The following is a 26171-nucleotide window of genomic DNA, read 5'->3' as shown; positions in this document are numbered from 1 at the left end:
AGAAAATGTGCTTTGGATTTTCATTCTTGGCAGGCAATGTATTTGTCAAACCATTCCTATGCAGACATACACTGTAAACAGTCTGCTGTAACTTAGCTAATATGCCCTCCACAATGATTTGAGAATATACAGAATGGACTGAGCAGTCTGAGTGCATTAAGATTCACTTGTTTTCTCGTTACAGTTTCACATTGTACTGCATATGTATTCCTTTCCTTTAGGTAAGCGGATTATTTTTCAGAGATATCTTATTCCACCTTTTCTGCTTTCTTCCAAAATATTTTACAGTCTTCTTCCAAGTGTGGAATGTGCCAGATCCACCTACATATGTTCATTTTTTTTTATTATTCATCTCAGATGTTCCCACAACCTTTCCATAGTCAGCGTTTGATTCAATCTGTTCCCATATGTCAACAATCTCCAGCTTTCCTGGCAAAAGATCTGTCTGCTATATTCTAAAAACAACCTATACATACTATATACACATATGCACTGCATAATTCCAACTGATGTTAAAATTAATATGAGAAAGGTAAATATTACAGATAGAATTTGTAGAATACAGCTCTGTATTATTCACAATGTGTTGTTACATAAGTATTTGATCTTTTTTGACCTGACATGAAATTAAAAATTAAAGGAAAACTACCAAAAGCTTTGAATTCTAAAATAGTTAGGGTACATTAACGCAAGGCAGAAAACTTCTTATCCTGTACATTGTAATCAAACTGGGTAGCTATATCCTTTTGAATAACTGACATTAACGCCCGCTGAATACCTAAACCATATACCATGAGCTTGTTGCTATAAAAAAAGGGTAGTCAGTACAATGGAGACAAAGGTACACAAACATCATACTAAAAAAAGGCAGTTTGGGCCCATTTGAGAAGTGCACATGGAGATAAAACAAACTGAGATTTATTAGAAGTGTCTGAGGGCAAAACTGTTCTAGTTTCTCATGGCAACCAATCAGAGCTCAGCTTTCATTTTGTAATGTGCGGTGTGAAAATACCCGGAAGAACCTGGAGCAGCACAACCTATGTCATGCATTGTGCTTTGGTGTCTACTTTCAAGTTATTGTACAGTTTTAAGGCTCATTTTGAGAGTATATAGGAATAAGGAGCTTACTTTATTGAATTACTTGGGCTTTTTTCTACTTAGTTTCCTTTTCACATCCCGCAAGCTGGTTTTGTCTCAGAAACGCAGGAGGAGCCTGGTGTGGATTGTGTTTGGGATTCTCTTTGGGGTCGGTGTGTTTCCATTCAAAGTCATCTTCCTTTTCGCTTCTGATGTGGTGATTTCATTGTTGTAACAGAGGCTTGAGTAACTCATAGCAACAGCAGAATCCTAATTACCTTCTTTTCTTTATCACAAAGCTTAAGAAAAGGACCTCAAGGTAGTATTCTCCAGAATTCTACCTGTGCCATGCGCTACACAGAGCAGACAGCGGTAGCTCAGGTAGTTGAATCCATGGCTTAGATCCTGGTGTAGAGCAAAGGGTTTTGGGTTCCTAGAGCACTGGGCTGACTTTTCACTGGGGTACAAGCTGTTTTCCGCAGATAACTTGCACCTAAATGGAAGGGGGGGCTGCTGTGCTGGGGGAGAAGATCCTAGCAGGGGTGGCAGAGTATTTAAACTAGGATCGGGGGAGGAGGAAAAGGAAGACACAAAAGTGGTAGACAGGTCAGAGAGGGTATAGGTTATGTTGGTGGGTGGTGAAGTGGGTGGAGTATGCGCTAAGGCAGTGGATAAGGAGATCCACAAGTTACAAAACAATAGTGAGGATATATGTGCCGGTAAAATTACTTTAAATCAGATAAATATCTGTGGAAAATTAAATTGTATGTTCACAAATGCCAGAAGTATTATAGGCAAAAAGGGTGAGAGCTTGAGGCTCTGGTATTAGAGGAACAGTTAGATGTTGTTGGTGTAGCAGAGACATGGCTTGATGCATCACATGACTGGGGTGTTAATGTTCAAGGTTTTAAACTCTTTCGGAAAGACAGGGAAAACAGGAGGGGAGGTGGCATATGTCTGTATGTCAGAAGAGACTTAAAAGCGATTGTGAATGAGACAGTGGTCTCAGAAGAGTGTGAGGAGGCTTAAACTTTGTGGGTTAAAATTCAAACCAGGAGAGCATTGAGAAAATTATTTTTGGTGTAATTTATAGACCTCCTAACATCTCTGAGGAAATAGAGGGTTACCTATATAAACAGATGGAGTGGGCTGCACAGTAGGGGATTGTAGTAATAATGGGAGACTTTAACTTTCCAAATATAAATTTGGAGTCTGGGCTCTTCTTCATTTTATCAACTTTCTGCAGGATAATTTTATGGTGCATCTTGTAGAAGATCCCACAAGAGGTGATGCATTGTTGGACCTTGTGATTTCTAACAATGCGGAGATTGTCCAAAATGCCAGTGTCCGGGAAACCCTTGGGAACAGCGATCATAACATAATCAAATACGGTTATGTGATGATACTAATGTTAAATGGGTCATTATACTTCTAAATTTATTCCAATAGGTAACAAGTATAGAGGGCTAGATCACACCCCACAGTGTTTTAAAGCTACAGTTAAAAGGGCAATTAATGATAAAAAAAGGGCATTAAAAAAATATAAATCTGACGGGTCACCAGAGGCTCTCAATACTTACAAAAAACTTACCAGAATCTGTAAAAAGGAAATCAAACAGCCAAAATACAAAATGAAAGACAGGTGGCTAAAGATTGGACCCCTTTATTCTAAAAATGGGGCATCGGTGACTGACTGGAGACCAAGAGAAGGCGAAGATACTTAATGGGTTTTTTAGCTCAGTTTATGCAATAGAAAAAAGAACTTCTGACGTGGGTCATGCCAGTGCGGGTCATGCACCCTGTAATATACTAGACTGGCTGAATGTAGCCATGATCCAATCTAAGCTCAATAAAATTAATGTGTACAATGGGTACACCCCAGAGTTCTTAAAGAACTCAGTTCTGTTATTGCTGTACCGCTGTCTAAAATCTTCTGGGATTCCATTATGGCTGGTGTGGTGCCAAGTGACTGGCGCAAGGCAAATGTGGTGCCAATATGTAAAAAGGGCTCTAGAACTACGCCAGACAATTACAGGTCTGTAAGCTTAGCTTCCATTGTGGGGAAAATATTGGAAGTATTAGTAAAAGACTATATACTGAAGTATGTGACATCAAATAATATAATAAGTGACAGCCAGCACGGGTTTACTAAGGATAGAAGTTGTCACACTAACCTGATCTGCTTCTATGAAGAGGTGAGCAGATTCCTGGATGGAGGAGCTGCTGTGGATATTGTGTTCTTGGACTTTGCAAAGGCATTTGACACTGTCCCTCATAGATGCCTGATGTGTGAAATAAGGTCTAGTGGTTTGGCAGGAATCATTTGCAATTGGATTGAAAACTTTCTGAAGGATCGTATCCATAGGGTTTTGGTCAATGATTCCTACTCAGAATGGTCACCAGTTATGAGTGGTGTACCCCAGGGTTCTGTGCTTGGCCCACTACTATTTAATATATTTATTAATGATATTGAGGTAGGAATTAATAGCACTGTATCTATTTTTGCAGATGACACCAAGCTGTGTAGTGTACTACAGTCTATGGAGGATGTTCATAGGCTGCAGGGTGACTTGAACAAACTGAGTGTTTGGTCATCCACTTGGCAAATGAGGTTCAATGTGGATAAATGTAAGGTTATGCACCTGGGGGCTAATAATCCAAAGGCAAAATATGTCCTTGGAGGAGTAAATCTGGGAGAGTCCCTTATTGAGAAGGACCTGGGGGTACTGGTAGATCATAAATTAAATAACAGCATGCAATGTCAATCAGCTGCCTCTAAAGCCAGTAGGATCTTGTCATGTATCAAAAGTGGTATGGACTCTCGGAATAGGGATGTAATATACCACTATACAAGGCACTGGTTCGGCCTCAACTGGAATATGCTGTCCAGTTCTGGGCACCGGTCCATAAAAAGGATGCCCTGGAGCTGGGGAGGGTTCAACGTAGAGCCACAAAAATGATAAGGGGTATGGATGGTCTAAGTTATGAGGAAAGATTAAAACAACTAGATTTATTTAGTCTGGAAAAGAGACAACTATGAGTGGACATGATTAATTTATATAAATATATGAATGGTCCATACAAAAAATATGGTGGTAAGTTGTCTCATATTAAATCAAATCGAAAGACGAGGGGGCACTGTCTCCATCTGGAGAAATCAAGTTATAATCACCAGAGGGCTTGAGAACTGTCAATCTGTGGAATAGCCTGCCTCAGGCGCTGGTCACAGCAGGGACAGCTGAGAGCTTCAAGAAGGGTCTGGATGCCTTTTTATACCTAAATAACATTGATGGTTATGTTATATAGAATTGTTTCCCCTAAATCCCTTCCTCTTCCTTGATGGACATGTGTCTTTTTTCAACCGTATAAACAATGATACTATGATACATGCATATGCCTAAGAATATGTGGACATTCATATACACAGTAATTAGGATTCTTCTGCCTCCTTTCAAGATTAGTTGACCCACAACATTTTCCAATAAGACATTGGCATATATCTATCTATTATTTACACACATAATTTCATGATAAAATTATCCTAAAAAGCAAATTACTTTTATTTTATTCATCCAGACATTTGATAACCCACTTACATATTTATATACAGTGTCGGACTGGGATACCTTGGGCCCACCAGTAAAATCTGATCTTGGGGCCCACCACAGCTATAAGTTTGTTAAACAATCTATTAATATAATCAAATAAATACATAGGATAGTTGAGATGCTCTATGCTAAATATATGTATAAATTTCAGAGAGGGTATCTTGTCCAGCACTACTTATGCACGGCCTGGGGACCTGTTTACCTGTGGGCCAGTCCGAGCTTGTGTATGTGGGTCAAAACTGCAACATTTACATTTTACATTTTCTTTCTATAATGTGTAAAAAAAGTTTATGATTTATTTTTTATGATTTTTTAAAAAAAATAATAATTAAATCTGGAATAAAAACATTTCCAAATGACAGCAGAGGAGTATACAGGTATATTGAAACACAGTTCCGCATGCAAAAAATTCCCATGTTTTCCGTAGCAATGTATAACTCCTGGCTAATAACACTGTACATCTGTCTGATAAGCTTTATGCAAAACAAATCTCCTACAGCAATGATGGCCAACCAGTGACACGTGTGTCAAGGATGAAACGCAGTGACGTTTTTTGCTGACAGGTAGCAAGCTGTCATGTAGCATCTGGAGGCAGGGCAACTCTTCTGCTAAGAGTTTGGTGCAGTGCTGCTACTCTAGCTTCACTACCTGATAGTTTAAGCATGTGTATGTCTGCTGAGAACACGGTGAAAATGGCGGCCATATTAACTCCTTTAGTAATAGCATTTAGCTAGTCAGTGAAATGAGAGCTCCTACCCATACTAGTTTAATGTAGCTTAGTGTACAATAATGCTGACAGCTAAGATTTCAAACAATATAACCTTGTGGAAGAGGGTAACCAGGTGAAATGTTTTTGACTCTTACATTGTGTGCCAGCCTTATTCATCAGTACACCAGGTGCACAGCATGCCAGAATTGCCAAGAGGTTCTGACACTCAAGTGCCAGCATTGAAAACGACACCAGGTCCAACCAGTTTTTTGACACAGGTTATTGCAAATATGGCTGGCCACGGTATTTCCACTCTTGCCCAATTTGTTCCCCATCCTGAATGGTGAAGTGGCACATGTGGGGCAGGAATTTTAACTTTTTCATACCTTGTATGCCAAACTATTAAAATACCAGATGAATAATTGTATTCACCTATGATGGTGATTACTCATTGTGCTTAGTAATAATCATTTGTATCATCTATTGATACATTTCATTTTTCATTATGCTATGTTTTTTCTTTGTTTATAGCAGTACTAATCAGGATTTACCATATATTATAGTGATGAATTGTTTGTTATTTACCGTCATAGAAAAATCTGATATTCTATTACCTTTATATATCACGACACAATAACAAAAAACATATGGTCCTTAGAAAGTGTTAAATGTAGACAAATGAATCTTAATGAAACAACAACATACACTGGGTCAAGACGCAGAAGCAGTTTGTGTATAATTCAGTGCTCCCAAGTACTTCATATAATACTGTAGTTTTTAGGTCCCTCCTGTGAGATGGGTGAAGCCAGTCTGTCTTCTCCAGCCCAAGATCACACATCTGAAAAAAGAGAGACATACTAGTTTAGTTTCAGAAGCCGACATGTACATCAGACTCTCCACTGCCAAATGGGCTGAAGCAGACAGTATGGTTCAAATGTGATGCTACTTTTGAACAGCTGAAGTTGGGCATGGAACAGGACAATGATCCCTAGCATATAAGCAAATCTATAACAGTATGGCTAAAAAATAGAAAAGAATCAATTTGTTGCAATCACCTAGTAAAACCCAGCCCTCAACCCATTTGCAACGGTGTGACCTTTAAAAAACCTTTGCCCAAAAGTTGCCCACAAACCTTACTACAAGATATTGTTGGTAAAAGCAGTTCTACAAGCTATTGATGTATATAGTATACTTAGTTTTTCACATTTGGCTTTCCATTTCGGTTACATTTTAGTAAATAGAAACACAGTGGAATCTGCAGTGTGATTCATCTGAGGTTGTTTTTTCTGATTTTAAGATCTTCTACGAACCAGCTTTTATTATTTCCTGATATGCATAGAATTTTAAAAGGATGAACTTTCATTTTCTCATGAACTGTTGGCATTATCTTTGAATCTTTTATTCGAGCACTCAAATCCATCATTTTAAGACTGCATTTTTTGCTACACTTTAGGAACTAAGCAAGGATTGCAAAGCAGATTTATGGCTTAAATTGTATATATTACTTTGAGGACCCTATTCTTACTGATATCTAATTATATGCCATCATAATCCACAATATATTATGTCTAAAGTTACATACACATCTCCTTTTTTGGATATACTCAGCCCATACTCCAGGAAAGCTCTGGGCATATATACTGAGCGTATACGCAGATATATACTGGAGGAGTCCTTTTTGCCTCTGTCTGCACTACTGGACAACATAGGAAGGAAAGAGCCTTCAAACTGCATTTTTCCATCCTGCTCCATTCTTCTGAGTGATGTATATGATCAGCAAGCGCCATTGGAGAGGCAATAGGGGATGGATGCAATGTATTAGCATACCCTTATGCATGTCTGAGACGTAACTTCTCATATAAGGATAGTTACGGCACCGTGAACATCAGCAGCAGCCATGAACTGGGCAATGCCAATATTCACTCCTCCCACTTTCTGGAGAGAAAGAAGGCTGACATATCTCATTGTGTATCCATACAGTGATTCAACTGTACTATAAGCATAAATGAGAAATCCTCCTAGCCTATCCTTACAACGTAGGCCCAAAACATGATGTGTATGCAGCCTAAAACTGTTAGGACTTCATCTTATAAAAGTATAAGTAACACCTGTCGGCATCATCCTCTGGTCTTGGTATGCGTCTTGTGTTTTTCTGTGCTTCTGCAATGTGAACACTGGTTTAGCTGGCTTTGCTGTTTTGATTGTTTTGCACCACACATGTCTCTTTCCTGTAATATTAGGTCGGGTCTATAGCTAGTTAACTAGTCTTCTGCTCTCTGATTTCTGGTCAAATCACTATTGAGGCCAGAGCTAAAAGAGTCCTGGCCACCCCTCTTAGGTTGCTGACTATAGTTCCTCTTGTTAGCTACTTGTCATTACCATGAAAATTGTTTTCTTGGTTTCCTGAGCCTTGGTTATTGTTCAGACTACTCACCTGCTTTTATGATTTAGAATTTCCTTTACTCTGCCGAGACCCAGCTCTGATGACCATTCTTGTATGTTTTTACTGGTTTGTATTATTTCTGCGTTCAGGCAGAGAACATTGACCAGTAGTACTTTGCCATTAGGGCTTGCAAGGCTATCAGGTAGGGTCAGGTGGGAAGTGGGTTTAGCATCAGGACCCACTGTCTGAGTCATCAGAGCATGCATTATAGTGCAAAGGTTTTTCCCAGAATATAAATAGATATATAACTCAACTGGAGGATATAACAACAAATAAAGTAAACCTAAACATTTAATAAGGAAAGTAATAATTTTATGGTACATAAAACAAGTACTTGATTGGTTACTATGAGCATCAACATCATTCATTGTTCTGGAATTATAATCGTTTAGACATCTGGCATGCAAATGTTAAAATTTTAAGGAAAGGTTTAAAGGTTTAATGCAGGCTGCGGTGCACCACAAAAAGTATAATTTCATAATTAGTGACACTTCCCTTCAAGCTTGTAATTTTGCATTTAGTCTTTACCGCACATATAAGTGTATAAGTAACATTTTACTCCCTGCACTTTATTTTGCAGGAACCTTAGGAGTAAAAGAATATCTGTATACAACAGTTTTGTTATGCAATATATATATACAATTCTCAACTGTGTATGTTTTGACAGAAGGAATGTACACAGAAACAGCAAACTGTGGAGCTCTGTTGTTTAAAACATATGTAGAAATGATCTGCAGAACCTTTTGAACTACAAGGATTGGTTTCCTAGTTACAGCAAAAGATATTTGTATATAAGAAGGTTTTTTTTTTAACCGTAAATGGAACACAGATGGTATTTGTTAACTCCAGATAAAAAAGAGCTTCAATGCATTGTTATGAGCCAATGAAAATAATCTGAAATGAGTTGAATTCTAATTTACCAAAAACATAAGATCTTTAAAAAGGTAGGTATATAGTATATATTGCTATACATAGTATAATGAAGAAAAACACATAAATCAGTTTTTATTGAGAAACCTGATACTTCATTTTTCAAATTCTTTCAGGCTGATTTCTGAATTTTCTTCTCAGGGATATAGCATTTTACTTTACTTATTAGACTAGAAGCCCCTATTGCTCATGTCAAGGCGTATATAGAGGAAATCTACCATCAGATTTCCTGCTTATTAACCAGAAGCGCTGCTGGATCCCAGAACCCAGGTTAGAACTGTGGGTTGGATCTAGCATATTTTTTGTCAAGTATGAACGATTTAAAGAGTAACTGTAAAGTTACAGACAAAAAATAGCTTAGCATAGCTGGAGAGAGCCTTTGACAACAATTCCAATGACTCCTGTATCATGTTGCTGGCTTCTTCCTAGCCTGAGATGCAGCCTGGCATAACTATCAGCCTTGCTTAAAAAATCATATTCAGCTATTCCATTTAGTCTTCGGCCTGGTCCCCTGGCATCTGCGGCCTTCTGCGCATGCGCAGTAGCTCCGGCCCCGGAACCGCGGCCGTGCAGCGGAAGGCCTGGACGAAGATTAAATGGTAGGTGGAGTAACGTGGCTACTGGGGCGTGGAGTAGCCGTGACTAGTAGCCTCATGTCCGGCTACTCCATGCCCCAGTAGCCGCATAAAAAATTTACATATGCCTCCAATAAAGTTTTGTAAAAGACACCCGGGACGTGAGGATTAGCCCAAAAAAGGGCTATCCTCACGTCCCATTCATCCACCTACCACCCCTTCTACCTTTATAGGTAGAATCGGGGTGGTTGGTTCCCTTTAAAGGCACTGAGAACAGAGCCAGAGTGCATTCACATAAATCAAGACAGCATGTTTGTAATTGGCCGACCTAAAGCATGTGATGAGTCACATGTTTGCGAGATCACACAAGGTTATATGCCAGATCACTAAGGGTATTTCTACAGCCATCCTGTATGGATTTCAATGATTACCAGAAAGCTAGATGGAAGGGGGGGGCATGGAAAAACCTCTGATAGAAGCAGGGAGATAGATCACAAGTGCTTTGGGGGGTGAAATGACAACAGCCCTCATGGACCAGGAAACCCCCTAAATTGCCTGTACTTCATTAACATAAAAATAAAGCAGTTTACAAAGGTGTTTCTATTTTATAGGAGTCATTAATGTAACAGTTTTGCGTATGCTTTGCCAAAAAATAGAAACTTTAATAAAGAATCCCCAGTTGATCTACAGAAAGGAAAAACACAGCATAGACCACTTTGGGCCAGGAATTGTGATTGTTTAAGGGTGTACAAGCCCTGATAAATATACCCCTTATGTATATTTATCATACATAAGTCATACATGGTTTATTGGATTCATGCATAAAGAGATATTCTCCAACAGAAGTTTTGTTTCAAAAGAATACCTCAGTACATACAGATTCTGTTGGGTTTGTGCTGGGTTATTTTCCTATTGGATCACACTGATACAAAATTCCTGTATACTTAAATAGATAATCAGTATACCACATGGCTCATACACCTCTATGGAATCACTCCTATAACATTATATCTATAATAAGCTGCCATAGGGATCTAAATTCAATGTTTTATCCAAAGAATGGTATAAGTGTAAAGAGGATAGCAATATTTATGGAAAAGTCAGTGCATAGACCAGTGCAGAGTTAGATTACACAGTCATATTTTGCGCCACATAAATCACGCTGGACGCTTTATCCTGCTTCGCTTATGATTATGGATTCTACATTAAACCAGCTATTAGTTGGTCTACTTTCTGACTGAATATTCAGGACAGATCAAAAAGTCAAAAAATTATCCAAAACCGTTAATACGTGTGTTAGGTGCAAAATTCTCCAGAATTCACCCAATTGTAACAACTTCATGCTCTGAAAGTTCCTACATTTACCTTTTCTTTCATATATGCTGCACTAGATGCCTTATATATAAAGCTAAATTCTCCTAAAAGCACCGTAGTAATATATAGTATCAGCTAATTTTTTTCTCTTCATTAAAGGTAAACATAAGATACAGTATGTGGCACACACATGCAGTAAATATGTGTATGTTAAAACAAATGTAATATTTCATTTCCCTGGTGCCCAATTTGTAGGGTTGTAGAGGATATAAAAATGACCATAAACATTTGTTGATTAGGATTAAGCGGTAACTTCATTTCATTTCTTTGAAATAAAAATGACCAGATGGAGTGAATTATAACACCAAGAGTTTAGTAGTAAAGTCTAATAAATGAAGGCTACTGATCCTTTTAAACAGATCAAAGAAAATGCAACAATCTTTCCTTATGTCCCTTTTATTGCTTGTGTTTATGGGCATTATTGTGGCTAAAATTCCTTTGTCAGTAATAAAGTAGTCATTCAGTTCCAGTAGAAAACAAAGCAAAAAGAAACCTGCCAATTAAATGTATCGTAAACCAGGGCTAAAGGGCAGAGGCAAGAGGTGGCAAATGAATAAACTGCAAGTTAAATTACTTTTAAAGGCCATGAATATGTTTCTTTTCTAACAAGAATTGCGATAGTATTAAATATGTAGGAGTCCTTGATGACAGAGAAGCAGACGCTCTCTGTTCAGTTTCTTAAAATAAAAGATGATTAGCATTGAAGAGGAGAGATAGAAGGTTGTAGGTATACTAGGGGTGGTTGCACCTTTCCTCATGAGTAACCAGATCTCATGAGTCAGACATATAAAGGGGACCACACTAACTCCTCTCACAGGTAAAAAGAGTTAAGACTTCTACTTCTATTAATGTCATTTAAAGACATGTCATTTTTCATTAAGAATATTCTACCACTGTTTGTATAAACTGGATAAAGATATCTAGTCCTTAACAGTTAAGCAAACTTATGTATAACAGTGAAGTAATATTCATACAGTATTACCATTCCCATCAGCACTTTCATGGTAACTATGAAACTGAACAATTTATTAAATAATTTTATACAAAAACTATTTTCTAATTCCACCAACATCTGCTGAGGCTAACCCTCCAACAACCATTCTCTACAACAGCATTAAAGCTTCCTTATCAATGCTGTAACTGAGCAACGATAGGGAACATCCATACTTATTGAGGGAATTTATCAAGAGCTGTCCCTTTGTGACACAGATCTTGGTGCCCCACCCCCTATCAATTGGCGTGGGCATGGTGTGCAGGGTGGGGAAGTCTTAATTCCTCGTTACCCCCCCCCCCCCGCCCCCTCCCCTAATGTGCACAGTCACAGCACAGACAACAGTTAATCAGGCAGTGCAAGGGAAAAAAGTCAAGGAAGGGCCGAGGTCAGATTAGTAAAAATCCTTACAAGGAATCTGGCAGTACCCCCAAACAGGTAGTAGATGATCATAGGTAAGAAACAATCTAGGGTCATACACTGGAGATCAGGGACTGATCAGGGACAGAGTCAGGACACAAGCCAAGAGACAACAGAAGAAATTAAATTTACAAGTTGTACCACAAAGGAGGACTAGATGAACAAGAAATCTTTGCTCAGACACTGTGGTCTGAGTGATTTAAGCTCAGGGGAAGCACAGAGGGGAGTACCTGGATAGACAGAGGGGAGCACCTAGATGAAGCCGAAAAGGATGACACAATTAGATTTTGGCGCCTTTAACTATTGTAGTACTATACATGTGCAAACTATATATGTAAATTTTTAGTGAGTATGTTGACCAAGAGCCATCAATATATCAAATACAAGTTGCTGTCAGGACAGGAGGAGTTCATTCCAGGTTAAAATTGAGGTAGTGGATCAAGGCAAGCAGCTCAATTAGTTGGTCCTAAAGAAGTTGGGTCACATAGTGTGGATAACACATGAAGAACAGTGTTAGGAAACAAGTCAATTGAAGGAGACGCAGACAATGAGCATGTAAGAATGTCTGTGGAGCTGTTGAGATTGGCCAATGAACCTACTATTTAGTAGCAAAATCACATGGCTGGAAATAATTTTGAGAAAAACAGTCACTAGCTGCTACAATTTTTCGCCACATACTACTGCCCACACTATATAGCAATACTCTGACAATGTTGTAAATCCCAATCCTATAAAGACATCCAATACACTTTGCATTGAACGTATCATTCTAGATGATTTTATGAGCCTTATTACACAATAATGAAAATAAAAGTTACCAATGTTTTTAATGTTCGACATTGCAATAAATGTGCTGGTTAATACTACAGTAAGAATATAGAGAATCTTCCCATTGTTAAGAAGATATGTAGAACTGGCAAAGCAATATGCCTACACAATGTGGAATATCCTGGTTCTTCCTAATGCAGAGAGATAAGAAGCCAAATGCATTGGTTGTACTGCTGGACTCGAGAGCAGCATTGTGTCCCCTGTCACTTACAAAAAGCTGAATAATCAGAAAGCTTTAATGTCTGGATTATCTCGTACTCATGGGAAATAAAAGACTATTGCCGCTTTTACTGTAGCTAAATCCATTTATGCTAGCTCTGTTTTGTTGTTATAAATGGATAAGCAATATCACGCTGAATAAAAGTTCTGCTGACAAACAGGAGGTAATGCAGACCATTCTTAAAATGGAGGCATAGTAGGGAAATACATGTAACTGCTGATATCTAGATAATTCTACAATTAGGAATAAGGAGGAAATATATATGTTGTGGAAATGTAAGTATCAATTTTAGTGTGCAGACCACCTATATATATGTTATATATGGCTGGTGGGGCTATAAAAACTATAAATCTCTCATACTCACATCTCTCCGTGTTCCCTTTCACCCATGGTACTGCCCGTTACTGACAGTCATGGTTTGTATATTGAAGCAAAAAGTGTGAAAATCACTTGTTGTATAATTCAGAGTTACTGGAAAGGAGTTGTGGAGATATTCAAATGGGTACTGCCCTTGAATAGGGAAATATTGGTATTGGGCTATAAAATAATGAGAGAAGAAATAATCTCAGGTCAGTGTGCATGAAAATGGGCCCATATGTTTTAGTGGACACCTTGTACAGGATGGGAGTCCTTGCATTTTACAGAAATATAATGCAAGGACTTCACAGCTGCCGACAGGACTGCAGTGTCATCACTGTAGCAGTTAATACAGTTTTGCCAGCAAATGGGAAGTCCTTGCATGATATTTCTGTATTCCCTCTTGTGTGAGGTGATCATTTTGTGTGAAGCTAGTTTTACACATGCTTTTCATGTATTGCATTACATTTGCAAAGAGTTTGTATGTTCTCTCCGTGTTTGCTTGGGTTTCCTCCAGGTCCTCCGGTTTCCTCCCACACTCCAAAAAAACATACTGGTAGGTAGATTTGGCAAACTCTGTGTAGTGCTACATAATCTGTGTGCGCTAGATCAATAAGGAATTATTTATTATTATTATATTGCACTTTTTGATTGTTTAGTAAAGATTAATAATTAAAACATAACAACTAAAACTTCAAAATACATCCACCACCAAGAAACTGCAAGAAAGTTAATACATGGATGGTATTCTACACCATATAGATTACCCTGCATGTATCCACAGAAATTAAACCTATGTTGGAGATGCAACAAAGACATGGGTTCCTTATTGCACACATGGTGGAAATGAGGCCCCAGTACAAAACCTTTGGAATAGAGTCCACACAAAACTTAAACTAATTATTCCATATCCCATACTTTGGGATCCAGCCATTGCCTAATTATCTTTAGGACGTTAATAATGTTATACCTCTCCCACATCTGACAATTATATCACATGTGCATAACGCGACAACAAAAACTGGAATTCACCTTCCCTGTTATCTGTTTATGTAATAATGAATGTTGTCTATAACAATTACAAATTGGAATCTGTACTTTCAAACAATAATAGCAATAAAGTCTCATTCATGGAAAGGTGGGTAGACTGGTCGAATTACGCTTTGATATCCCTGCAATAACCAATGTAATAGTTACAGTTTCATTTAGATTTGATTACAAATGCAAGACAGATTATTTTCTTAAAACAACCATAAGAATTGACAGTAGGTAGGTTCACTTTCGTAACATTTATATGAGGGCAAAAATGAAATGTCTTTTTATGAATTTCAGTTAAGCTGAAGTTACATTAATAATTACATTGTCACCACTGTCTATGATTAATGTAAAGGCTTAGATTACACAGCTCTGTGGAATAATTAATATCTTGGAAAATGAAATATGCTACAGAATAACATCAGAATCAGTACCAGATACTGTATTGAATCCACTGTATACAAAAACTATCTACTTCTTATGTGGATTATTTCTCTATGTAAACTAAGCAATATGTCTAGAAAGTGTGATCTTAACAATGTATCATGCCTAGTAGTCCTGTCAATTTTTATTAATCTTATTAAGCTACCATTCTTCTTGTGCAACCAATGTACAACTCCCAAGGGATACATCAGGTGCAGCATTTGGTCTTTACAACTCATTAACTTTACCTCCTGTGCTGAATCTTTGGTTTCCAGGTGCCAAATGTAAGATTCTCTATTAATTTGTGGTTGTGAGGGTAATAGGCATATTAATCTGAATAATGAGCATTTATATTCAGTGACAAAATCTTAATTTTGTTATTTGCTTATAAAATTGATTACATAGAATCTATTTATACTGAATAAAACTTACATAGTGATAACAATGTTATATAAATGAATTATATTTTATTGTTTTTTATATTTTGATACACAATTGTTCCACTTTCAAGTTACCCTACCTAAAAGAATTCTTTCCCGCTCACTAGGGCCCCTTTTACACGAGCGTTGCAGAGTTTTATCAGAGTTTGGTCAGTGTAAAACTGACAATTTTGTTTAGTGTGTAAATTTGCATTTGCATGTATCTCCGAGTGCAATGTGTTTTTGATGCATCCCATAGACATCTTTAGGACGTTTTTCAGGTAGTCAATTGGAAAAGTAGAGCATACTGAGTTTCGCACACAAAAACCCCCCACATAAGCATGCATTATAAAAATAAGCATATCTAAGAAGACTATTGAATACAGTGGGTCAATCTTCAAACAAGTCTTGCACATCAGAAAGAGACGCGGAGCATGTGTGTTAAAAAACATTTGTGTGAAAGGGACTTCAGCATTTCAGCAAATAAATGTTATTGTTTGTATAATGAAAAGTTATACAATTTTCCAATATTCATTCTGTATCAATTCATTCCAGTTTTCTAGATCTCTGCTTGCTGTCCTTCTATAGAAAGCTTTAGTGTTATTTCCAGTGGACAGAAATCTGACCACGGCCACACAGGTGCTCGGCTCATTATAACACACAGCTCTGATTACTCTCTGTGATATAATGAGCCGTGCACCTGTGTGACCATGGTCAGATTTCTGTCCACTGGAAGTAAACATAGAAACTTTCTATAGAATGACAGCAAGCAGAGAATTAGAAAACAGTGAAGGATTGATACAGGAAGTATTTTGGAAAATTGTATAACTTTTTATTATACAAACAATAAAATTAATTAGCTGAAATCGGAACACCCCTTTAACTTTAAAACATTTTAAAACAAAAACACAAAGTTCATCTTAATGCTCAATACAGCTCACCTGCTCCTCTTGGTGATAATCCCTCATGTGTCCTTGTTGATGTTCAGTATACAACGGGAGTAAAGCAATCCAGACAGCTGGTACTCAGAGTTATCACAATAAATCCTGGCACTGTGAAAAAAGTTTTATATTTTATTCTCAAATTTAATAATTCCACAAACATAATAGGGGGTTAGCTGCCTGATTTTGAGCAATTAATGCTCCATCCTAATCGGAGGATAAGGTTTAAAGCTTTTATTATCCAATAATTCAATCATTCAATTGGGAAACAATTGTGAAGAAAAGGCAATAGTTTGTTTGATTTACTTTTAGAAAAAAGAGGCTGCATTAGATCTCAACCATGGTCCCATTTGATAAACAATATTACTTTAGCTCCCTCATACCCTCACATTCCCTCCTCCAGTCTTTTGTATTTTCTATGAAGACCTGGCCACAAATTTTAAAGAAAGGAATTGACATAATGAAAAACAGCTCCAACTTAAATCCCTGGCTGTCTGCCTAGAGCTTTCCTCTAACATCCTCTCTCAGAGGGTATTCTCCTTTAATGAAAAAAACTTTCCTTCTTCATTTACAAATTCTACTTTACCAACTGCTCTCTTGCAACATTCCTTTAAAACTTATTATTGATCCAAACTGTTTATATCCATATCCTGAAATATCAATGTGACCTATCCACCTGTATTGGCACATTGAATTTTATATTTTCTAACAATTTAGTGAAACAAATTCTTTAAAGATGGGGAGGTTGAGGTTGATCACATTGGGGTCACATCAATTTAAATGCCAGCACGAATGTTGGGGGGGGGGCATAGTTTGGTACTAACCTGAACTAGCAATGATAAGTGGCTACCAAAAGTCATGCAAAAAAGTTCTATCACTGGGCTATGCAAAGTATTATTGATGTTCAAGGCTCATGGGTGTGCATGGGGATGAAAGACTGTAGTTATTCCACAGAAGATTTTTAGTAGCAAAGTGCTGGATAATTGATGCTAGCTATGACAGAAAGCTATCAACACATACGGTAGTACATAACAGCGTTCTGCATATGTGGGTATATGACTGTATATTATGCAGTATTAATTTTATAATTACCGTATCTTAAGTCTTATTTTTCACTTTATCTTTCTATTAAATTGACTCTGTAGTCAGATTTTCCATATTAAACTACTAACACCTTCAGACCATGTATGATATTTCTTCTAGAATTCTATCTTTTCTTCGAAATTTCACCCATTTACCTATAAAAAGAACTCTTCTGCAAGGGTAATATAATTTCCAACAACCCTCCCTTCGGTTCTATAGTACCTAGACACAAGTTTCAGATTATATTAGAATCACATTGCATCAGGATTGGTATTGGGTTTTTATCTGCATTTCGGATTTCCAACTATGTTTTCACTACTTCCTTCCTCATCCAATCCCTACCCTTCCTTGGTTGAACTTGATGGACAAGTGTCTTTTTTCGAACGTATAAACTATGAAACCTTGAAACTTGTATCTGCAGTTCAGAACCACATGCCTGATGCGATCTGAAAATTGAGATTCTTATCTTTTATATGACAGAAGCATGTTTCTACTGCAGTGAACTAAAGATAGGGGAGTCTAAATTGACACTCTCCCTACAGTCTCTAAACTTGACTCATCTTGGGTAAGTATGACTTTGTTAATTTTCACATGACTTTGTACTAGATTTGTTTTATAGGTAATAGGGTTTAGAAAGGACATTTCATACCCTACCTAATGGGGGTAACTAATTTAATAGGGTAAAATGTGGTGAGAGTTTTTCTTTGAAATATTACCTGGCTAGCTAAATCTAATAATAGAAAAATTCATACTAATTCCTGTTGACTATTTCTATGGCTATTCCTACAAATATTTCCCACTGTCAATTATAATATTGAGAGTAACTTCATTTTAGGAGTCTTGTAATGATGATCTCCACACAACCATCTTTTCACCAAATCTCCTATCCTTTCTCAGATTGCTAGTACCTTTAAATATTCTGCCTTCTTCAGCAATAGAATGTATGCTTTATTCATTGCCTTTGTTAACCCACCTGAAATAACCATTGATGTTGGAAACAGCACAGAAAATTGTTTCCCTTGCTGACTACAGCATTAAGAAGTACTGATCTCGCCTCCCCTTTCCAGTGTAGGTACTTATCAAATCCTAGCCAGATGAATACAACATTCTACTTTGCGGTTTACCGCTGAAAAGACTGGCATCTTTCCCTTCTATCCTAAACTCTTCAGCTTGACAATCTCAACTCTCATATTGCAAAAACCATCCCTTTCTGTTAGTCTATCTGTCTGTTACATAAAATCCAATACAAAAAGCCTAACCTCAATCTACAAAGCTTTGCCTAACAGGCCCCTTTATGTATTACCTAACAGGTCTTTAGATCTCACAGTGCGAATAGCTTCTGCCTATGACCCTCAGTAACTCTTTTTTTCTTTTTTTGCCATTTAAACCCCCACCATTCATCCCTCTAATTTTAATCTGACAGCCTCTCAGTTTTAGTAATTTATCCTCTCAACAGATTTCCCTCAACTCTATCCCACTGTCAAAACATAAACAACTACTTGACCCTTCCCTTCATCTAAACCTAAATGGAAGCTTGAATAACCAAAGTACCCTGTACACATGTATCGTTATACTGACATGGGATTCCATGTGTGGAAATATTTTGGCTTGCAACAGGTGGGCAAATGTTAGAGAATATTATTCCAATATCAAAGCAATGAACATCCAGATTATCAAGTCACAATTGAGAAATATTTGCTCTTGTGTAAGAGAAGACACACATATTGAATATGACTGTTTAATCATAGGTTTCTGCAAAAATAAAAGAACGAAGTGTGTAAACATTTGCACAAGCTTTGTAAGATGAAGCACACAATTTGTTTTAGTTGGAATGCATGTGAAAAGATATTGAATAACACAGTGTGCAGTACAAGGAACTGAGTCAGGGCTTCATTCTTTTATCCCATAGAGAAATCTTGATTCATGTGTGTTTCATTTTCAGTGTTCCCTCCTGTGGTGCTGCTTCCTCTCCTGTGACTCTCACTGGGGCCAATGAAAAGCTATTAAAAAAATGTAAACTCTTCACTTCAAATATTGACATTTATAGTAAGTGACATCTCCTGGATAACCAAATTTGAGTGATTTACTGGTTGACACATTTTACCAAATATTGTAGGATATAAGAGATCACATGATATTTTTAGTGGTATATTCCATTGATGTATAAATACTCACAGTGGAGACAATGGGGCAGATTTACTTACCCGGTCCATTCTCGATCCAGCGGCGCGTTCTCTGCGGTGGATTTGGGTCTTCCGGCGATTCACTAAGGCAGTTCCTCCGACGTCCACCAGGAGTCGCTGCTGCGCTGAAGTCTGCCGAGGCCCGCCAGAGTTCACGATCCTATACTTGGTGAAGGTAAGTGCGTGTCCCGCGACACTTTTTTTCTAAATGCAGCGGTTTCTCCGAATCCATCGGGTTTTCATTCGGCCACGGCTCTCGATTTATGCCACGTGCATGGCGGCGCCAATGCGCCAAAATACAATCGCGTGTGCCAAAAACCTGGCGCAATACAGGAAATATACGGAAACATTCAGGTAACACGTCGGAAAAACGCGAATGTAAATGACCCCCAATGAGCTGGTTATATTTAGATCAACAGTGTTTTTCACCAACCATGCAGTATATCCACTCACCGGCCACTTTATTAGGTACACCTGTCCAACTGCTCGTTAACACTTAATTTCTAATCAGCCAATCAAATGGCGGCAACTCAGTGCATTTAGGCATGTAGACATGGTCAAGACAATCTCCTGCAGTTCAAACCGAGCATCAGTATGGGGAAGAAAGGTGATTTGAGTGCCTTTGAATGTGGCATGGTTGTTGGTTGGGTTTACAGAGAATGGTCCGAAAAAGAAAAAACATCCAGTGAGCGGCAGTTCTGTGGGAAGAAATGCCTTGTTGATGCCAGAGGTCAGAGGAGAATGGGCAGACTGGTTCGAGCTGATAGAAAGGCAACAGTGACTCAAATCGCCACCCGTTACAACCAAGGTAGGCAGAAGAGCATCTCTGAACGCACAGTACATCGAACTTTGAGGCAGATGGGCTACAGCAGCAGAAGACCACACCGGGTGCCACTCCTTTCAGCTAAGAACAGGAAACTGAGGCTACAATTTGCACAAGCTCATCGAAATTGGACAGTAGAAGATTGGAAAAATGTTGCCTGGTCTGATGAGTCTCGATTTCTGCTGCGACATTCGGATGGTAGGGTCAGAATTTGGCGTCAACAACATGAAAGCATGGATCCATCCTGCCTTGTATCAACGGTTCAGGCTGGTGGTTGTAGTGTCATGGTGTGGGGAATATTTTCTTGGAACTCTTTGGGCCCCTTGGTACCAATTGAGCATTGTTGCAATGCCACAGCCTACCTGAGTATTGTTGCTGACCATGTCCATCCCTTTATGACCACAATGTACCCAACATCTGATGGCTACTTTCAGCAGGATAATGCGCCATGTCATAAAGCTGGAATCATCTCAGACTGGTTTCTTGAACATGACAATGAGTTCACTGTACTCAAATGGCCTCCACAGTCACCAGATCTCAATCCAATAGAGCATCTTTGGGATGTGGTGGAACGGGAGATTCGCATCATGGATGTGCAGCCGACAAATCTGCGGCAACTGTGTGATGCCATCATGTCAATATGGACCAAAATCTCTGAGGAATGCTTCCAGCACCTTGTTGAATCTATGCCACGAAGAATTGAGGCAGTTCTGAAGGCAAAAGGGGGTCCAACCCGTTACTAGCATGGTGTACCTAATAAAGTGGCTGGTGAATGTATTGTATGTATGTGGTCATTTGTGGTAATTATGCTATTAAGAAGTGAATATTGGATTTTACAATTTTATTCACCCATCAACTAATAAAACATTGCTTTTGACTCTTCTTATATTAGTGTTTGTGAATTATTTTGGCTCTTCACAACTAGGAATGTCATTATGAGACACAATGGGGGTCATTTACTAAGGGCCAAATTCGCGTTTTCCCATCGTGTTACCCGAATATTTCCAATTTGCGCCGATTTTATCTGTATTGCCCCGGGTTCTTGCCGCATGCGATCGGATTGTGGCGCATCGGCGCCGGCATTCACGCGACATAAATCGGGGGCCATGGCTGAACGAAAACCCGACGGATTCGGAAAAACCGCTGCATTTTAAAAAAAAAGTGTTGCTCGGCACGCACTTACCTTCACTCAGCCTGGCTCAGTGTACTCTAGTGCGTTCCGATGCTCTTCAGCGCAGCAGCGACACCTGGTGGACTTCGGAGGAACTGCCTTCGTGAATCGCCGGAAGACACGAATCCACCGCAGAGAACGCGCCTCTGGATCGCGAATGGGCCGGGTAAGTAAATCTGCCCCATTATCTCCATACATTTAGCAGAGAAGCTACAGAAAAGACAAGGTAAACAATAGCAAGGACAAAGTAATTTCTAAACAGTTCACACAAAATGATGTTTAAATAATGACATGCCTTGGCAGTGGACAACATAACCCCTGACTGACAAGATGGTGTCCGGTTGGACAAAATGGCATCTGTAGAGAAATATGATATCTCTCACAGTCCTAAAAGTGTGGTTTCTGATTAATAACAGTAGTTAATGAGGGGGAATTAGCGGGATGCAATGTGACCCTATAGTTCTAGTCTGCCCGCAAAAAAAAAGTCAGTCATAGGCCTAACTTGATGATCGATGGGGATCTTAGTGATGAGACTCCCACAAATCACGAGAATGAGAGGTCCGTCAGGGTCCCAGGTACCTCCGTTGAACACCTTTTCAGTAAAAATCAGCAAACATTCACTGGTGAATGGATAGAGGTATTACGGTGGTTACGGCCCTCCAAGCCCACATGGCATTGCACAAGAAATTGCATTATATCAATGCTTCTACGCCTAAAACTGGTATAGAAGCACTGAGAAATCTCCCTAAATATTTTTGTCAGATGCAGGTTTTTATGAAATATATTGATTTTATAGCTATTGCCATAACTTTGCTTTCTTCATCCCTAGTGGTAACTACATTTGGATATCATAAAGACAGATTTGAGAAGCCACATGACATTATTAGCTAACTAACGCTACTAGTTTATTTTTCCAGTACAAATATGCTTTGGTTCTTAATGTATCAGAATCAGACTAGTCTCTTGTTACATCTAAATTGTTTATGTTTCTAGTGCCTTGGTTTGATTTATAAAGTGTGAACACATTAGTTAACTTATCTTTCAATGTGGGCATAAACCTATGCCAAGAGTAATCTTAGAATTTAGTTACATTTGGGGGTAAAAACAATGTATATTGAAGTGAATACTGTAAAGATTGATTTTAAGATTCTATCCTCTACAAAAAATTCTAGACATTCTGCAGTTTGCATACTGAATGTCTATTATAAAAACTGTTCACAGAAGCAAACAGCAGCACTTGCAATGCTTGGTGAATAAAGCAACTTTTAAATTCATAACTTACCAAGGTATGTTGTTTCTTTCGTCTATATGAACTATTATTCACTTAGTATCTCTACAAACAGGGTCAACAGCAGTAGGTATCTAAACCATCATTATACGGGAATTTAAAGAGTGTTATCTCTATAAAAGTATATTATATGAATGGTATCATACAGAATAAACAGTATAAATGTGCTTTTTCAGGTTTTGGATATTAAAATCTATCCTCTAGAAAGCCCCCTATATCCAGCATCCCTACTAATCAGCTTTGGAACTGAGAACCAGCGTATATATAAGTCAGTAGCTGACAGCTCCATATACTGCATAATTCCAATTTGTGGTTACCAGAGGCAAATCTAGGGGGCTCAGCTTGGGGGGGGAGGTTCAGCTTTGGGGCAAAACACATCCAAGTGTACCAGTATTCCACCATGCAGTGACCATATAGCAATCAATGCTGGGTTTCTCAGCTCTCCTTATTAATATCCATAGTATAAAACAATGCTGTGACCTTTAGAAGACATCTCTGTGCTATTCTGTCTGACCGATGCCACTCTGACTTCTACAAGCAGCATCTTGGATTTGTTGAAGAGAATCTGTCAGGTGGATTTGGGACACTTTTGGGACACTTATGGGTTGTTTATACTTATCTAGATGTGAGTCTGATGAGGCACAATGGAGCAAGATATATTTGTTGGAAACATCTTTAAACTTTCATGTTAAAGTGCTGTCCACGATGACAGATATAAACAATTAACAGATAGTGACCATTAGTCTTTCAATGAGACAAGAGTTTATGTGATGAGTCCCTAAATAAGAAGTAGTCATTGAGTGGTTAGGACCATCTAAAAAATAACTTTAGATGTTTTTTGCATTTACTTGTGGAGTAAACAGTCTATCCGGTTGAAGAGGCCTCATTAAACAACTGGTACATGTGTTTGTATATATGTTCTGTATGTATATATATATATATATATATATATATATATATACAGGCAGTCCCCAGGTTACGTACAAGATAGTGTCCGGAGGTTTGTTCTTAAGTTGAATTTGTATGTAAGTCGAAACTGTACATTTTATAATTGTAGATCCAGACAAAAAAAATTTTGGCCCCAGTGACAATTGGAGTTTAAACATTTTTTGCTGTAATAGGACCAAGAATTATCAATAAAGCTTCATTACAGACACTTTACAGCTGATCATTGCAATCTTGGACTATAGTAAAGCATTCCGAAAGCTTCACCAGAGATCAGAGGGGTCTGTCTGTAACTATGGGTTGTCTGTAAGTCGGGTGTCCTTAAGTAGGGGACCACCTGTATATACATATAAGTTCAGGGCAAGGACCTCAAGGGTAGTTTTCTCTGAAGTACTATCTGTACCACGTGCCACACTAGAAAGACAGCAGGAGATTAGGGAGGTAAATAAGTGGCTCAAAAGTTGGTGTAGGAAGGAGGGCTTTTGGTTCACAGAGAACTGGGCTGACATTGCTGTACAGGCTCTACAGTAGGGTTGGGCTGCATCTCAATGGGGATGGTGCAGCTGTTTTGGGGGATAAATGTCTACATGGTTGGATGAGTGTCTAGAGTCTTGGGAGGGGGGCAAGTACACTTGTAAAAGGCAAGAAGACAGTGTAGATAGGGAAGTGGGAAGAGTCATGGTACTTGGGGGAGGTGGTGGTGGGGGGCAGGGCCGATTCTAGCCTTTTTGCTGCCTGAGGCGAAATTTTAAAATGCTGCCCCCCCCCCCCGTGTACACGTGCACGTGCGTGCCCCTGCTGATGATACCTTACACACTAGTAGTCATTAGACACAGATATTAGTGACCTCTAGTACCTTACAGGTGACCATCTACTCCATCGGGAAGGTACTTCTTTACGCTTTCTTCTGGCCTTGGTTTTCCTCCGAATTCACAAAGAAATGTCTTCAACTCCATGCAGCACAACTCCCCATGGCGCCCCTAAAAATACCACAGTCACAGTATAATGAATTGTGATTCCAATATATATTATCCTCACAACATGACTGAACAAACTAATCCCAACATAAAACATCCTTTAGTCACCCAAATTAGAGCATATATAGTAATTCAATTAGTTGCCCTAATTCAGCCTCCTCCAATAATGAACAGCCGAGTATACATAGTCTCTCCTCTCTACCATTTATATACAGCCTCTCCCCTATCCCCCTGTATACACAGCCTTTGTTCTACCCCCCTGTATACACAGCCTACACCCCCCACACCCCCCACACCCCGTATACAGTCTCAGCTCCCCCACCACCTGTATCCAGTCTCAGCTGTATACATGCCCCACACAATTACCCCCATTAATGCCTCCCATACAACCCCCCAAAATTTCCCCCATACAACCCCAATGTAATGTTTCCCACAGCCTCCCAGTAATTACCCCCACAGCTACCCCCAGTAAGTAATGTGCCCACACACAGCCCCCCAGTAAGTAATGTGCCCACACACAGCCCCCCACTAAGTAATGTGCCCACACACAGCCCCCCACTAAGTAATGTGCCCACACACAGCCCCCCACTAAGTAATGTGCCCACACACAGCCCCCCACTAAGTAATGTGCCCACACACAGCCCCCCACTAAGTAATGTGCCCACACACAGCCCCCCACTAAGTAATGTGCCCACACACAGCACCCCACTAAGTAATGTGCCCACACACAGCCCCCCACTAAGTAATGTGCCCACACACAGCACCCCACTAAGTAATGTGCCTCACACAGCCCCCCACTAAGTAATGTGCCCACACAGCCCCCCAGTAAGTAATGTGCCTCACACAGCCCCCCAGTAAGTAATGTGCCCACACACAGCCCCCCAGTAAGTAATGTGCCTCACACAGCCCCCCACTAAGTAATGTGCCTCACACAGTCCCCCAGTAAGTAATGTGCCCACACACAGCACCCCAGTAAGTAATGTGCCTCACACAGCCCCCCAGTAAGTAATGTGCCTCACACACAGCCCCCCAGTAAGTAATGTGCCTCACACAGCCCCCCAGTAAGTAATGTGCCTCACACAGCCCCCCAGTAAGTAATGTGCCTCACACACAGCCCCCCAGTAAGTAATGTGCCTCACACAGCCCCCCACTAAGTAATGTGCCTCACACAGTCCCCCAGTAAGTAATGTGCCCACACACAGCCCCCCAGTAAGTAATGTGCCCACACACAGCCCCCCAGTAAGTAATGTGCCTCACACACAGCCCCCCACTAAGTAATGTGCCTCACACAGCCCCCCAGTAAGTAATGTGCCCACACACAGCCCCCCAGTAAGTAATGTGCCCACACACA

At 39.2% G+C, this 26171-nt stretch overlaps 1 long non-coding RNA gene across 1 annotated transcript; it reads right to left on the bottom strand.

Moving 5' to 3' along the window:
* Positions 1–5730: 5730 nt before the first annotated feature.
* LOC140129046 (uncharacterized) lies at positions 5731–24870 on the bottom strand. The gene is made up of 3 exons (XR_011855273.1): positions 24700–24870; positions 16351–16461; positions 5731–6232 (listed from the first exon to the last, which is right to left on the bottom strand). It is a non-coding gene; the product is annotated as an uncharacterized lncRNA (long non-coding RNA).
* Between the last annotated feature and the right edge of the window lie 1301 nt (positions 24871–26171).

The sequence above is a fragment of the Engystomops pustulosus genome, chromosome 4 (genome assembly GCF_040894005.1).
Source record: "Engystomops pustulosus chromosome 4, aEngPut4.maternal, whole genome shotgun sequence".
NCBI lineage: Eukaryota > Metazoa > Chordata > Amphibia > Anura > Leptodactylidae > Engystomops > Engystomops pustulosus.
The sequence above is the reverse complement of the archived record's forward strand: the minus strand, read 5'-3'. Positions and strand labels throughout refer to the sequence as shown.